Raw genomic sequence first — 15286 nt, forward strand, 5'->3', positions numbered from 1 at the left:
GAGAGCCCAGAGCTTGCTCTTTAAATAGCCCAGAGCTGATAAATGCATCTTTCACAGGGAACACCAGGAAAAGCTGCAGTTTGTGCTTCTTTTGCCCTCAACTCCAACATGTGCTGGAAAGTCAGCTCTGGCCCATCTCTCCCTGTGATAAAAGAGCAGTTTTTTTGTTGCAGCTTTCCTGGTGAGCAGCTGCTGGGACCAGGCTGGAGAAGAGGGAGGAGGGTATGTGCATCTCATTCAGTCTCTCTCCTGATACCACTGCTTAGCACTGATCCTGTCCCAGTGATGCTGTTCACTGCTGGCAACAGGACTAAGATCACCAATTTATTCTATCCTGGTCTTCAGTCGTTGATCCCTCTTGCTGGAGAAGGATGGGATGTTTTCTTTCTTTCATCCTGTACAGTTTTAACTAAAGTTTAAAGGAAGCGGAGCAGCCTCCTTAATATGCTGCAGAGACGTTCATTGAACTTAAATGGAAATAAGCCTGCCAAAAAGATTAACGACTGACACTGCCAACATGTTTAGAATAAATTTCCAAACAGCCCTAAAGAGCAAGTTGCTCCAGTTAGAGGCCAGTGGGAGCCCTGGGGTACCTGATAAGATCTGCCCAGGAGGCAGTAAACTGGTGAGGATCTGTGAGGGTATCGCATGCCAGCTCACCCCCCAAAACACCTTCACACCCTTGTTCTGCTGCTGGAGCCTGGAGGAGGTCATGCATGTTTGGGTGGTGCACCCAGCTCCCCTGCCTGGGTGCTGCACCCATGGTATTTGCACAGGTCTTGTCGTTGGTACCTGGAACTGTCCTCCCAGTGCAAGAGAGATGTGGACATACCGGAGAGAGTCCAGTGAAGGGCCACAAAGAAAGATGATTAAGGAATTGGAGCATCTGTTGTATGAGGAGAGGCTGAGGGAGCTGGGACTGTTCAGCCTGGAGAAGATGATGCTCAGGAAGATTTTATCAATGTGTACAAATATCTGATGGGGGAGTAAAGAAGATGGAGCCAGACTCTTCTCAGCAGTGCCCAGTGACAGGACAAGAGGCAATGAGCACAATCTGAAATACAGGAAATTCCAATTTAAACATAAGAAAAAAGCTTTTTTTCTCTGCACAGGTAATCAAACACTAGCACAGGTTGCCCAGAGAGGTTGTGGAGTCTCCATCCTTGGATGACCTGACCGGACACAGCCCTGAGCAACTTGCTTTAGCTGACCTTGCTCTAAGCAGGGGGTTGGACTAAACATTCTCCAGAGGTCCCTTCCAGCCACAATGATTCTGCAGTTCTGTGCCCCCTAAATTTAAGGGGCAAGTGGTGTCTTTGTTTGAGGTCTGTGCTTTGTAGCGGGTGATTTCCTAGCTTGAAGAAGGTTCAGGAAGACAAAGTACAAAACAGGAATGGCTGTGAGGCTGGTAGAGAACTGACAACACATGGTGTGGAGGGATCGCAGTCCACAGGAGCAGGGTGACTTGTTGACATAACTCAAAAAGGTGCCATCATTTTCTTTTCAGGGCTAAAGAAGATTAATATTTGCAAACTAAAAGGAAGTAGGCACATGGAAGTGAGTTCTTGGAAGAGCAAGAGCTGTTTAATGTCTCTGGGATATAAATAATAAGTCAGCATAGCTCTCTCATCATGAACATAACCTTTCTTTGTCTGACTAATAACAGGACTGGTAAGTAGAACTGTCAGAACCTCCCATGCCCCCAAGCTCAACAAGGGCTTCTTCTATTTCAACAAAGAAATCAGGAAAATGTTCCCAAATGCCCTTTTTATAATTTTCAAGTTGCTTTTCCACTGAAAAAAAAAAGGAAGTAGAAAACTAAAAGGGAGCTATGACTCCTCAAAAGGCCCCAAGGCAAAAGTTAGGTGATTTGGTGGTCCCTGCCAGAGCATCCATCACTTCAGTCTGTCCTACATTCATATCCAGTCACAGCATTAGTGAATTCACCCTGGTTGCTTGGCAAGATCAGGATAACACGGGTAATTTCCTTGCATGTGCTAGCTAGCAGGGTCAAAGGAACAAGTTGTAATCTACCTTCTGATCTTCAAATCCAAATATGAAGGGTTTGGGGGCCATAGAGAAAGACACTAAACCCTACAGCTTGTGGCCAACTAGCACTCCCAAGACATGAAGGGACCCCCACAAACCATGCACACACTGCTATGTCTTTTTTAATAACTATGGACATGTGTGGTAGAAGGATGGGGGTTAGGTGGAACAGGAACTTGTATCTTTCTTTTGGCTTTCAGGCTTCATGTTTCCTTTAAAATGGAAGGAAGAATCATGTGCGGTTTCTGTGACAGAAGCTGCTCCATTAACTTTGCCCCCAAACCCTCTGATTTCCAGGAGATTTCATGCTTCTGGGTCTTGCAAACAGTTCTGCAGGGCCCTGATTTCCCTGGGGTTTTGTAAGGGTTTGTTGCCCCCAAGCCACAGTAATGCTTCTTCCTGGGATGGTTCCTGTATTGGTGTGCTGACAGGGGGCACGCCAGCCTCAGCAGTCCCTGCTCACTGCTGCTGCTACTGGTATTGCAAAAGCCCCATCTTGTCCAAAGTACTGGTCAAGGACAACAGATGGCCCCTTGCCCAGAGAGCTTGAAATTTAGCTTATCTGGGACCACGCTCCAACATCCTTATATCTGATCAAAAGCCAGCGAGTCCCTCAAAAGCATGGCCTGACTGTAGAAGAGGGATCAGATTATGGTCTTGAGCAGGTCGTCATTGCTTTTGGTATCAGAACGACATCATATTCACTCGTGACATTATCTGAAGCAAATATAGATCATTTCTAGTGCCAGCAGGGTGCTCCTGAGGAGAGGTATCTCACCCAAGCTATGTGAAAATATCAAAATCTTTTTTAATTTGTTGTTTTACTAGGAATCGCACCAGGTTGGCACTTGGAATATATTGACATGAAGGACTCTTCCATGGACAAGACATTTTGCTTCCAGTGTGATTACTGGCTGGCTAAAGGTGAAGACGATGGGCAGCTCATAAGGGAACTGGCTTGTGCCAATAATGACATCCTGGAACTGAAGGAATGGACTGGTAAGTTTAGAGTTGACTTGTGGCATTTGTTGAGGGACCTCAGAAGCCATAGGACCACAACTCCTGCAAGCTGCTCCACTAAGGGTTCCCATGCAATAGGCATTTGTATTTGCAGGCTTTAAGGGTTGGATTATTTAAGGTATTCTTTAGTTCAAAAGTGCAATGCTGTGATAAGAAATAAACAAATCAGGATTTATGAGGAAGAAAAGGATCTCATTCTGGGTTGAAACTTAAGAGGGACCCATCTGCAGCAGTTCAATCCAGCAGTAAGCCATAAGGACACATGGTTATGGTCTCATTAGAAATAATGGGCTTGAGTCTTTGAGGCGGAAAATAAGTTCAATCCTTAAAGCTTTTTAAGTAACATTGCTCCAGCTTTCTCCTTAACGTGTTCTGGGCTACTAGCTCAAGTATCCTGGCTGAACATGATGGCTGAGCTTAACACCCCATAGCTCTTGGTCTGCTCTGGGTAATTCCACTGAGTACAAGGTAATTATACTGGTGTCTAATGTGGTGAGCGAGCAAAAGTTATTTAACCGCACTGATGATATGCAAAGTGCATTTCAAGAACTCCTGCACCACAATGCTCTTCTTCAAGAGAGTCCTGGAGAGTCAATAATCACATTACTTCAGTGTGATTTCACTCTGCCCCTACATAAAAACAGCCTTATGATTACCATTTTGGGTACTTACATGCCACCACGGCATCTGAGCACATCCTGTTGGGTACATGGATACCCTCACTGTCCCTCTTAGGAACAGTGGCACAAAAACTGTAGGATTTGGGCTGTGTTAAAAAGGGAGTGCTTAGCACAACAGGCAGCTGGACACAGCTTGTTCAAGACCAGCTTTGTCTACTCTTGCTAGCTGATCGAGCAGTACTCATATTTTTCATGTACTCTATCCCTGCATGAAATCCAAAGCACATAGAGGTCAAAAGTCCCACAGATTTCAGTGTGGTTCCATCCTTATTTTGCAAATGCTTTCTTGTGTGCTGTGATAAATATTAGGAAGAGAGTTTTTAAGCAAAGTGACAGCCAAATGAAGAGATCTTTCTGGCCATCTGCTCTTCCTTTTCTGTTTAACGTGTGTGTTAATTATGCTTTAAAGCCTATGAGATTGTCACAGTAACAAGCGACAGAGAGGATGCAGAAACAAAGGAAAACATCTGGATCATCTTAGAAGGAAAGCTGGGCTGCTCGAAAGAATTCCTTATGGAAAACTCCTCCAAGAAAAGGAGATTTGAAAGGTAGTGGGACTGGATGGTGAGCTAAAGGAACTCCCCACCAGCTGTGTGTCTTCCACAAATGCCACCTCTTCTCCAGGATGGTCTACAGAGTTGTCTTTGTGCCATGCTGTTTCTCATCCCCCTTCCAAAAAGCCTAAGGGCTTCTTACCTGGAATAAAAGGAAGCTGTAAAATTAGTTTCTGTTGGGAAGACACAGAGCAGGTTTAAAAATCATAAGAAAAAGGCATTTGGTAAAAGGAAATGTAGATGATGCATGTGTGCGTGTGTGTCCTTTTGTATTAGTACATACAAATGGGCTTCTGGTGAGCCCCTGGGGAGGCTGTGTATTTTTGAGCTGGGAGAAGCAGAAGGAAGCTGGAGGTGTTTTTAGTTCCTTTTACAGCATCTCACTGGCAGGGGGAATCAGAGAGAAAGTAAAAATAGTTGGAGGTTAAATGTTGTCAGAGCTGCTCAGATTTGACTCTCCAGACATATCTGGGGGGTAAGGCTGAAAGATCACTGTTGTGTGAGGAAAGCCGAATATCAGCTTCATGCACAGACGAGCTGGAGGCGCATCTATGTAACGTGGAGCAGATTCCTTTTCCCATGTAGGACCAAAGTGCTCCAGATGTGAGATGGGTTTCTACTTTGTTTAAGTACACAGCATGCCCTTAGGAGATGGGAAACTCTTCAAAGCCACAGACTCTGCTGATTTGCAGGGAGGAAAGGTTTTTCTTGCGGCTCTGTAAAGGAAGATGAAATTACAGCTGATGTGGACTCTAGTATGAATGGCTGAGATTTCATGTGAAACATGAAAGATCGGGAGGAGCTTCCTCCTGACCTTCAGCTGATGGTGTCTACAGTGGAGTTAAAGACACCACTCTCCAAAGCATTAGTCACCATCCATCCTTGGAGGCAGGTTGGAATAAGGACCAGTCCAAGGAGATAAACCTAACAAACAGATACGCAGGGGACATGACAGGGAGCCAGCCAAGGGCTTGACAGAGACCTACTGTTTCTCTAAACTGTTTTCAAGCTGAGCTTCAGGAAGGGTGGCTGAACTATCAAATTTAAAACAGCTATGGTGAGTAGATGTGTAACAGATACAGTATCTGTCAAGAATGAATGAATACGTGCTGGAGGGGAAATTAGTCATTCTTTAGCTTTATCTGTAATGAGGCAAATTGATTTTGTATGTGGAACAGCTTAAGTTTATCCTGGAAAGTCCTAGTGGCAACAATTTAAAGTGTCACCCCCCAATCAGAGAAAATACTAAATTTAAATATGGAAATTATACTTTGTGTTGAATGATTGTAGGTTAAATCAAATTACTTTAAATGAAGGCTTTAACTTCTATCTTCCATAACCATGTGCAAATTACTTAATGTCCATATGAGACAAGTCACTGCCAGCCTTAAAGATACTAACTGAAACTGCTCCCTATTTCCTGTAGGGGAGCAACAGACATATTTCAGTTTTCTTCAAAGAACGTTGGTGATATTGCAGCCATCTGTGTTGGTCACTGCCTAAAAGATGGGAAGAAGTCACCTGCAAAAGCTGATGTCTTCTGGCATGTCCAAGAGATTATCATAACAGAGATGGAGTTTTGCAACAAGTAAGTGCCTTCTCATCTGCAAGGAGCCACTCCAGGAGGGCATGGGGAAGCTGAGCAGCTCTGCGTGCATCCTCCTGAAGCATTTCAGACTTAAGCAGTAGTGGAAAGTCTTACCCAATCTTAATCCCTTTCTGAAAGCTAAGGACAAGCTGTTTGGTGTGTCGGGTGCAGAATGTCCCTGCCTGACTTGCCTGTGCAATTTCTGAGTTGTTAGAGAGGGCATTTGCATGTGCAAATAAATTTATAAACAGGTTGGCTTGGATGAATCTTGCAGCTATCACAAATTGATGTCTCAGCCTGTGGAAAATACTTTGACTGAAGTTTAAGCAGTTTGTAGGATGCTCTGCACATATTGGTGTTTAGCTAAGTCTTGTATAAAGAGCTCCTAGAAAAAAGTTGAGAGTAAGACAAAACCTGAATCTCCAATTCAGACCAGTTTGAATGAAAGATCCTTCTGGTATGGTCCAAAAAGCTCATGGGAAAGGTTGCAGTCATGCAGCTCAGCTACTCTGATTTGAAATCTGCCATGGCCGAAAAACGAACGAGTCTGAAGAGCCCTGAGCACATCAGGTCCTACATGCTTTAGTCTGAGCCCCATCTTTGGAAGGGGTGACATTCATGACTCAGGGAGCAGATAGCACAGGGACTATGCAGGAACTGGAGAAGATCGTCCATTTGCAGAACAAACTGCTCTTCAGAGAAAATATCCACAATGTTAATTGTGGATTTCTTTTCTTCTCCATGATATTTCCACTGCTGCTAAAGAATTTAACTATAAGGAGTTTGTTCCAACTGAGACAATTGAGTGTTTAAGAAGAAATCCTTGAAGTAGTTTTTTTTTTTTAGAAGCTAAGTCTCTTCTGGCAAATTAATCAGCCAGCAGAAGAGGCACAATAATATTTGCTGAATGAATACTCAGTCAATTACATACTAAAACATGTTCTTTTCTCCTCATGGGGAAAAACCTGGAACCCTTAAAGTCCAGCTGTACAATCAAATCCGTGCACTAAACTCATTGGGAGCATGCTGAAACTGCTGAAACAGTATGTTTTGAAGGGGCCAAAGATCTGATAAAGCATCTGTTTTTTTAAAGTTGTTTTAAATTAAAGAGGGCAGCCAGGAGATACCGGTAAAGCCTGCAGCCTGTCATTGCACTGAAGCAGGGCTCCAGCTCTGCAGATGCAGCACTTCACAGCGGTGTTTGCTCTTCAAATGATCAACTGGAACAGATTGCACCGTGAAAGCAAGCTCTTGCTTCAGGGATTCCCGATTCCAAACATCAAAAAAACCCCACCCAGTCAAGCCAAAAACCAAATTAAGAGTTTTGAGATTGCTGCAGCAATAGTTTTGAATTATACTGGGATTTTTTGCCTTTTAGTAGTAGATCTTAGCATGTGAAAGTGCTGTATAAGCTTTTTCTTGCAAATCTCAGGGCTAGAAAGGTCATCTTTTTTCTTCTTGCCCCTCATGAAGATTGGCATGCTTCATTATAACTCCAGACCACGAGATACTATGTAGCCCAGGAAATAAAATTGCAGCATCAGGCAACCCCTCCACCCCACTTTCATGCAGTTTTTCTGTCCCTGAGCCTAAAATTTTGCTCCCAACAGAATTCCTCATTTACAAAGCTTCTTTCCAGAGAAAGGAGTGCTTTACTTTGGCTGCAGAAAATATCAAAAGTGCTGGAAGTGCTTAAGAAGCACAGTACTGCTGGAATCACAGTAACCCTTCCTCCAGGTGTTTATTTTATGCACACACACTGCAATCCAGCTACACTCCCTCCAGGAGGACCTGCTGCAGTTTGGTGAAGGCAAGGGAGGGGGAAAACTCATTTGGAAATGATCTGCATCATTGGAAATTAAATATATCATTAAAAGCAGAGTGCTCCAGCCTCTGGCCGGCTGCCAGGTACACGATAATTTATGGGTGTGCTATGTGCTCCCTGCACATCACCAGAGGCAGCACTGCAGAGCCAGGGGCTTTCAGCATCTGGTACCTATCATTTCTGTGCTCGATGCTTTTTTCTGCCTGCTAAGGATGGGCTGGGTGATCTAGATGAGGAAAGGAGGGAATTTAAACCTCCTCCTCCCATCTTTCCCATTCCCTTTTTCCTAGTTACTAGCCCAACCTTAACCGTACCATCAGTGAGGATAATTGCTGATCTCCCTGCTCTCAGACCAGTTATACTCAGCAGCTCTGGGCTGCATTAGCTGCAGGGCTGACTGCTTGTACTGCCTTGGTGGGTCTGTAAATAGACATGCCATTGCACAGGCAAAAGAAGTGACAAGTGCCCCACAACAGCCCTCCCATGTGCAGTGTCTGTGGTTGTCTAAGATGTTGGGTTTTCCAGTTGCAGTTGCAACATTCAATCACAGCTGTCTTTCTAGAGAGAAACTCTAGTGCTAGCACATATATGGAAAAATACTGAAACAGCATTAATATTGGGCAATTTAGCCCAGTCCATAACATTTGCACAATAAAGTGGCCATCCATACTATTAACATACTGTTAATTTTCCTTCAGCAGATACTTTTTCAGGTGCAATGTGAAAATCCCTCTGCGTTACAAGAGACAGGACTACAAAGTCTTTGAGTGTGCCACGGTCACTGAGAGCTTTGCCAGCAAAGCCCAGAGCTTGGTGCCAGTCAAATGTGAGACCATTGTGGTCACAGGCTTTGAAAAGGGCACGGGGACCAACGCCAACGTGTTCATCACCATCTTCGGGTTGAACAGGGACTCGGGAAAGCAGGCGCTGAAGCAGAAGTTCAGGAACCTCTTTGAGCAGGGCAAAGCCAACTGGTTTTACCTGGAAACACTGGACATGGGGGAGCTAAAAGAAGTCTGGATTGAGCATGACAACAGGGGTCTGGTGCCAGACTGGCTAGTGGAGGGGGTTGTGGTGGTGCATTCCCCCCCCACCCCCTTTTCTTTTTGTGCACCTGGCAGAGCATGGGAAGCAAAGCTGCTTTACAATCTCAGTAACTCCCGTCAAAACTTGGCCTTTGTGTAACAAGTTTGGCGGTTAAGCATCCCTTGACCATATCAAAACTCTTACATGGCTGAGGTGGGAGCAGCACTGTCTGTACCAGGGAGGCAGCCCTGACAACCTTGGAACATATTTTTCACCTGTACTAGTCGCCATCTGGCAGCCTTGGGGCCTATCTTATTGAGGTTGTAACTCAGGAGGATCTGTACCAGCATCACTGGAATTTTTGAGAACTTTAGCAGTCATCGTCAACATGGGCTGTGAAAGTAGAAGGGAGATTTAATGATTCCTAAAGTCAATCATCTTATGACCCTATAAACAGCAGTACCAAGTTGAGACCCTTTGAGCTCTCCCGGACCGCAGCGGGCTGCACCAGAATCTCCCTCTGAGTGGGACGCCTCTCAGAGTAGCGAACTTGAGCTGATCTCTGGCGCTCCTTGCTCCTCGAGGTTCGACCCTTGCCGGTTGAGACAGTCATTTAAAGTGAGTATTTCGCTAAACTCAGGGGAATTTTTATTGGTACCTTTAACTGCGCATATAATGAGTACTTAGGCCTATTGTGCAAGTGTGATATAAATATTGTAGTAAACCTCATTTAATCACTTCGTAGATGCTAGATTAATTAATGATTAGTTATTGCTAAATTTTGTGATTCTCTCCTTGCTGCAAACAAACCTTAAACTGTTGCTAAACATACATAATCCTCCTTTTCCTCCTTGTATTTTCTTCAAACTCAACTTTCTCTTTCTTTCTCTTTATATATATATATTCCATTCATTTTTTAAGCGGCTTAACCACTCATCCATGACAGGGGTGGAGATCACCAACTTGGTGACTGGTGTGACCACCATATTTCCCTGTGGGAAGTGGCTGGATAAAAACTGGGATGATGGGTTAACCTGGAGGGAGCTTTTTCCTAGGTACTGAGGAGGGCAGGGCTGCAGGAGGGTTTTGGTCGCTTCTGCATGAGCATTTTTTCTCGTTATACTGGTTTATATTGCATTTTACTTTTTAAAACGCTACCTTTTATACTGAGAGATATTTAGTAGCAAGATGTGCTTCCTGGGTCAACATTTTGTAAAAGTAATACTGCTTTTTTTAAAGCGCATATAAAATTGTGAATGAAATAATAAATACATTTCTCGCTTATTTATGATTAAAAGCCACAACTAGCAGAGCCATAAACTAACCTTTAACAGCTCAGATTCCATCTTCTGTTTTCAGTGCTTTGCCCTGCCAGGGCTGGGAAAGCCTGCTGGCCTCCACAACTGATGGGTCTCCCCTTTTAGATGACTAAAGAGGATAAGAGAATTGAGCCAATATATTTAAGTAAATTGAGTTTGGAGATCCCAGTTTTTCCCCACTTCTGGCAACTGTGAACACTGCATGTCCGTACACACATATGCATACCTCCAGAAGGCACCGCATTGAAAGCAGCGGGCACAGCAGGGCTTTCTTCAGGGAGATTGGGAAGGACCCAACAACACAGAAGAGAGGAAACAGTCTCGGAGGTTCCTGGAGTGCGTGGAAGATATATAACTTCCTGACACAGCTGGTAAGCGAGCCAACCAGGGGAGGTGCCCCGCTGGACCTGCTGTTTACGAACAGAGAAGGCCTGGTGGGTGATGTGGTGGTCGGAGGCTGTCTTGGGCACAGCGACCATGACATGATAGAGTTTTTAATTCTAGGAGAAGTAAGGAGGGGGTCAGCAAAACCACTACCCTGGACTTTAGAAAGGCGGACATTGGCTTGTTTAGGAGTCTGGTTGAGAGAGTCCTTTGGGAGGCAGTCCTGAAGGGAAAAGGAGTCCAGGAAGGCTGGATGTTATTCAAGAAGGAAGTCTTAAAGGCGCAGGAGCAGGCTGTCCCCATGTGCCAAAAGACGAGCAGGCAGGGGAGAAGACCGGCCTGGCTGAACAGAGAGCTTTGGCTGGGACTCAGGAAAAAAAGGAGAGCTTACCACCTTTGGAAGAAGGGGCAGGCAACTCAGGAGGACTACAAGGATGTTGTGAGGTTATGCAGGGAGAAGATCAGAAAGGCAAAAGCCCAGCTAGAACTTAAACTGGCCACTGCAGTTAAAGATAACAAAAAATGTTTTTACAAATATATCAGCGACAAAAGGAGGGCCAGGGAGAATCTCCCTCCTTTGTTGGATGCGGAGGGAAACATTGCCACAAAGGATGAGGAGAAGGCTGAGGTACTTAATGCCTTCTTTGCCTCAGTCTTTAATAGTCAGACTGGTTATCCTCAGGGTATTCAGGCCCCTGAGCTGGGAGATGGAGATAGGAAGCAGAATGAAGCCCAAGTAATCCAAGAGGTAACAGTCAGCAACCTGCTCCTCCACCTGGATGCCCACAAGTCTATGGGGCCAGACGGGATCCACCCGAGGATACTGAGGGAGCTGGCAGAGGAGCTTGCCAAGCCACTCTCCATCATCTATCAGCAGTCCTGGTCAACCGGGGAGGTCCCAGATGACTGGAAGCTAGCAAATATGATGCCCATCTACAAGAAGGGTCGGAAGGAGGATCTGGGGAACTACAGGCCTGTCAGCCTGACCTCGGTGCCAGGGAAGGTCATGGAGCAGATCATCTTGAGTGCCATTAAGTGGCATGTGCAGGACAATCGAGGGATCAGGCTCAGCCAGCATGGGTTTATGAAAGGGAGATCCTGCTTGACTAACCTGATCTCCTTCTATGACAAGGTGACCCGCTTGGTGGATGAGGGGAAGGCTGTGGATGTTGTCTACCTGGACTTTAGTAAGGTCTTTGACACAGTCTCCCACAGCATTCTCCTGGAGAAACTAGCTGCTCATGGCTTGGATAAGTGCACTCCCTGCTGGGTAAAAAACTGGCTGAATGTCTGAGCCCAGAGAGTGGTGGTGAATGGAGTCAAATCCAGTTGGCGGCCGGTCACGAGTGGTGTTCCCCAGGGCTCAGTATTGGAACTGGTCCTGTTCAACATCTTCATTGATGATCTGGATGAGGGGATTGAGTGCACCCTCAGGAAGTTTGCAGACGACACCAAGTTGGGTGGAAGTGTCGATCTGCTGGAGGGTAGGAAGGCCCTACAGAGGGACCTGGACAGGCTGGATCGATGGGCCGGGGCCAACTGTATGAGATAAAACAAGGCTAAAAGTGCCGGTTCCTGCCCTTGGGTCACAACAACCCCATGCAACACTACAGGCTTGGGGAGGAGTGGCTGGAGAGCTGCCTGGCAGAAAAGGACCTGGGGGTGTTGGTTGATAGCCAGCTGAGGGGAGACCTTTTTGCTCTCTACAACTACCTGAAAAAGGAGGTTGTAGTGAGGTGGGGATTGGTCTCTTCTCCCTGGTAGCAAGCAACCCGACGAGAGGAAATGGGCTCAAGTTGTGCCAGATGAGATTTATATTAGATATTAGGAAAAATTTCTTCATGGAAAGAGTGGTTCGGCATTGGAACAGACTGCCCAGGGAAGTGGTACAATCACAGTCCCTGGAAGTGTTCAAAAAACATGTGGATGTGGTGCTTAGGGACATGGTTTAGAGGTGGACCAGGCAATTAGGTTAACGGTTGGACTCAATGATCTCAGAGGTCTTTTCCAACCTTAATGATTCTATGATTATCCACCCAGTCAGGTCTCAAGGGGTGGGATATGGGTGGTGTTTATCACCCATGGGCTTTCCCCCCCAAGCCAGACCCAGCTCTTGGGCTGAATTTGTCCAAGTCTGCCCAGAGCTGAGATCTACAGTTCCAGCAGCTGGAGGAAAAGACCTGCCACATAATCAATTCCACTGCAAGGAAGCTGTGCTAACTATATTCAAAGCTGTCTCAGGATAATCTTACCCTATATGGCCTGAATACCAACTCTGTTTCAGAGCAGCTGCCATTCATTTTAATTTTTTTCTTTTAATAAGGATTGCTGTTTTGATTTTTTTCTGTGGTGGATTTCCCAGCCACAGTAAGGGACAGTGCTCCTGTAGATGAGCTCTTCCCAGCTACTTGCATACCAACAAGAAAAGCTGTTTACAAATCGTTACTTCTGGAGCCCCATCTCCCTCCCCATGGAGTTCACAGGAGGAGCAGAACAGACATCCAGAGGGATGAAGGCAGGTGCTGGGGTCAGCAGGCGTGTTGCATCCCTGGGACCCTGCTTGGATGGGGCTTGGGCTCCCCGGACAGCCGGGGTGGTCCCACAAGCAGAGTTTGCTGCGCTTTGCAGTGTCATTGCAAAGCAGCGGTTCCCCAGTGGGTGTTTTGCAATAAAAAAAGGGTCAGGCTTTTGATCTCTCTGCTTTCCCTCCCACTCCAGTCTACCAGGGCCATGAAAAAACCCTCCCTGTCAATAGATTTGTCCCATTTTTAGACAAATTAAAATGTCTAATGCTGTAGTCCCAGCATTTCTAGTTGGCTCCAGTCAGCACCCACTTGGTGCGGAGATGCTAGAGATGCTGGTTTTGCAGCATCGCTGCATAGCAGCAGTTTAACCCCTGCCAGCCCCTGAGCAAATTCGCCACGACGCACGTGGGACCTGTACTGCTCCATGCTTCCAGCCCTTGGTAGCAGTGAGGCAGCTCCTGATCCACACACCATCCCTGCATAGGGCAAGGAGGAAAGAGATATCCTTATCTTGCATATGAGATGTGCTCACATCTGGGAGTAATCACATGTAGCAAGTAGCTACGGCCATGGATTGAGGTCCTGTTGAAGCAGGAATGAACATCTTCAGAGTCACCAAATCACTGCGTAGGTGAAAGATGGGATTGCAGATACCTGGGTTGCCATCAAAACCACCTGCCATCCCTGGATGGGCATGTTCAACACAGAAGGTGTGCTGACCTCCAGGCAATGCTGCCCTAAAAAGGGTTGATGGGGAGTTTGCTGATACGGGATCAGCAACCTCATTGCCTCCCAGAAAGGCAGCCTTGGCAAAGCATGAAAGAACTCTGCTTTTTTCTTCTAAAGACTTAAAAAATGCCCCTTGTTTGTGCAAAATTCAAGTCCACCCTGGCTCTGGGGAGTTGTTCTGTTGCTACAAAAGTAATAAGGCAAGAGTGGAGTTTTTCCAAGGGCTGGATTTGCATTAAGCTTCTAAAACCAACACATTCTTGGCCAAGTGGAGAACTGAGGAGGAGAAAAGCCAAAATTGTCCTAGGGCTGTGCCTTTTGCAGGGCTCAGGCAATCTCTGCCTGGTGGGGCAGAGCTCCCTGAAGCTGTTGGGCAGATGCACAGCTCTTGCATTCCCTGCCACTCTCTACCTTTTTTTTTTTTTGCTCTTTGTTTCTTAATTGGTGTGGTTTTAGTGCACAAGCCTTCAGCCAAAACCATTAATGTAGGTGAGAAGCAAGAGAAAAGGACAAGGGTGGTGACACTCAGCAGGAGTCTTCAAAGCCAGGCTATCCCATTGTCTCTGTGGTCCCCATCATTTCAGGAGCCCAATGAAGTGCTGCATTTATAAAAGCACTTGGGTGCTGCCAGTGAAAACAAGTAGTCCTTTGCAGCGTTGGATGCTAAGAGGGACTGGTTGTCTCTTGCTGCAGGACATGAAGAACTATTTGAAAATCTCTATGAAATTGTTGTGAAACATTTTTAATAGCATAATATACCTACACCAACCTTACGTGCATGAAGGCAGAATAAGTAAGGGCTGTGAAGTATCCATCTTATAATCTTCCAGGCCCCATTGTTATGTGTAGAGGCCCATTTTGACATAGAAAAAAGCCTCATTAAAAAACCACAACTGTCATGGTTTAACCCCAGCCAGCAACTAAGCACCACACAGCCGCTCGCTCACTCCCCCCACAATGGGATGGGGGAGAGAATCAGAAGAGTAAAAGTGAGAAAACTCATGGGTTGAGATAAAGACAGTTTAATAGGTAAAGCAAAAGCTGTACATGCAAGCAAAGCAAAACAAGGAATTCATTCACTGCTTCCCATGGGCAGGCAGGTGTTCAGCCATCCCCAGGAAAGCAGGGCTCCATCACACGTAACGGTTGCTTGGGAAGACAAACGTCATCACTCCAAACGTCCCCTCCTTCCTTCTTCTTCCCCCAGCTTTATATGCTGAGCATGATGTCATATGGTATGGAATAGCCCTTTGGCCAGTCTGGGTCAGCTGTCCTGGCTGTGCCCCCTCCCAGCTTCTTGGGCACCTGACAGAGCATGGGAAGCTGAAAAGTCCTTGACTAGTATAAACACTACTTAGCAAGAACCAAAACATCAGTGTGTTATCAACATTATTCTCATCCTAAATCCAAAACACAGCACTATACCAGCTACTAGGAAGAAAATTAACTCTATCCCAGCTGAAATCAGGACAACAACAAAAAATAGATATTTACTGATGGGGTTATACAGCTCTGAGCTGCAGCCTGTGGGCCAGCTGAGGATTTAGATACTACAAAACACAAGTAAGGGCTAAGCTTCCCGACCCC

The sequence above is a fragment of the Platalea leucorodia genome, assembly GCF_965183815.1.
Source record: "Platalea leucorodia genome assembly, chromosome: W".
Lineage (NCBI taxonomy): Eukaryota > Metazoa > Chordata > Aves > Pelecaniformes > Threskiornithidae > Platalea > Platalea leucorodia.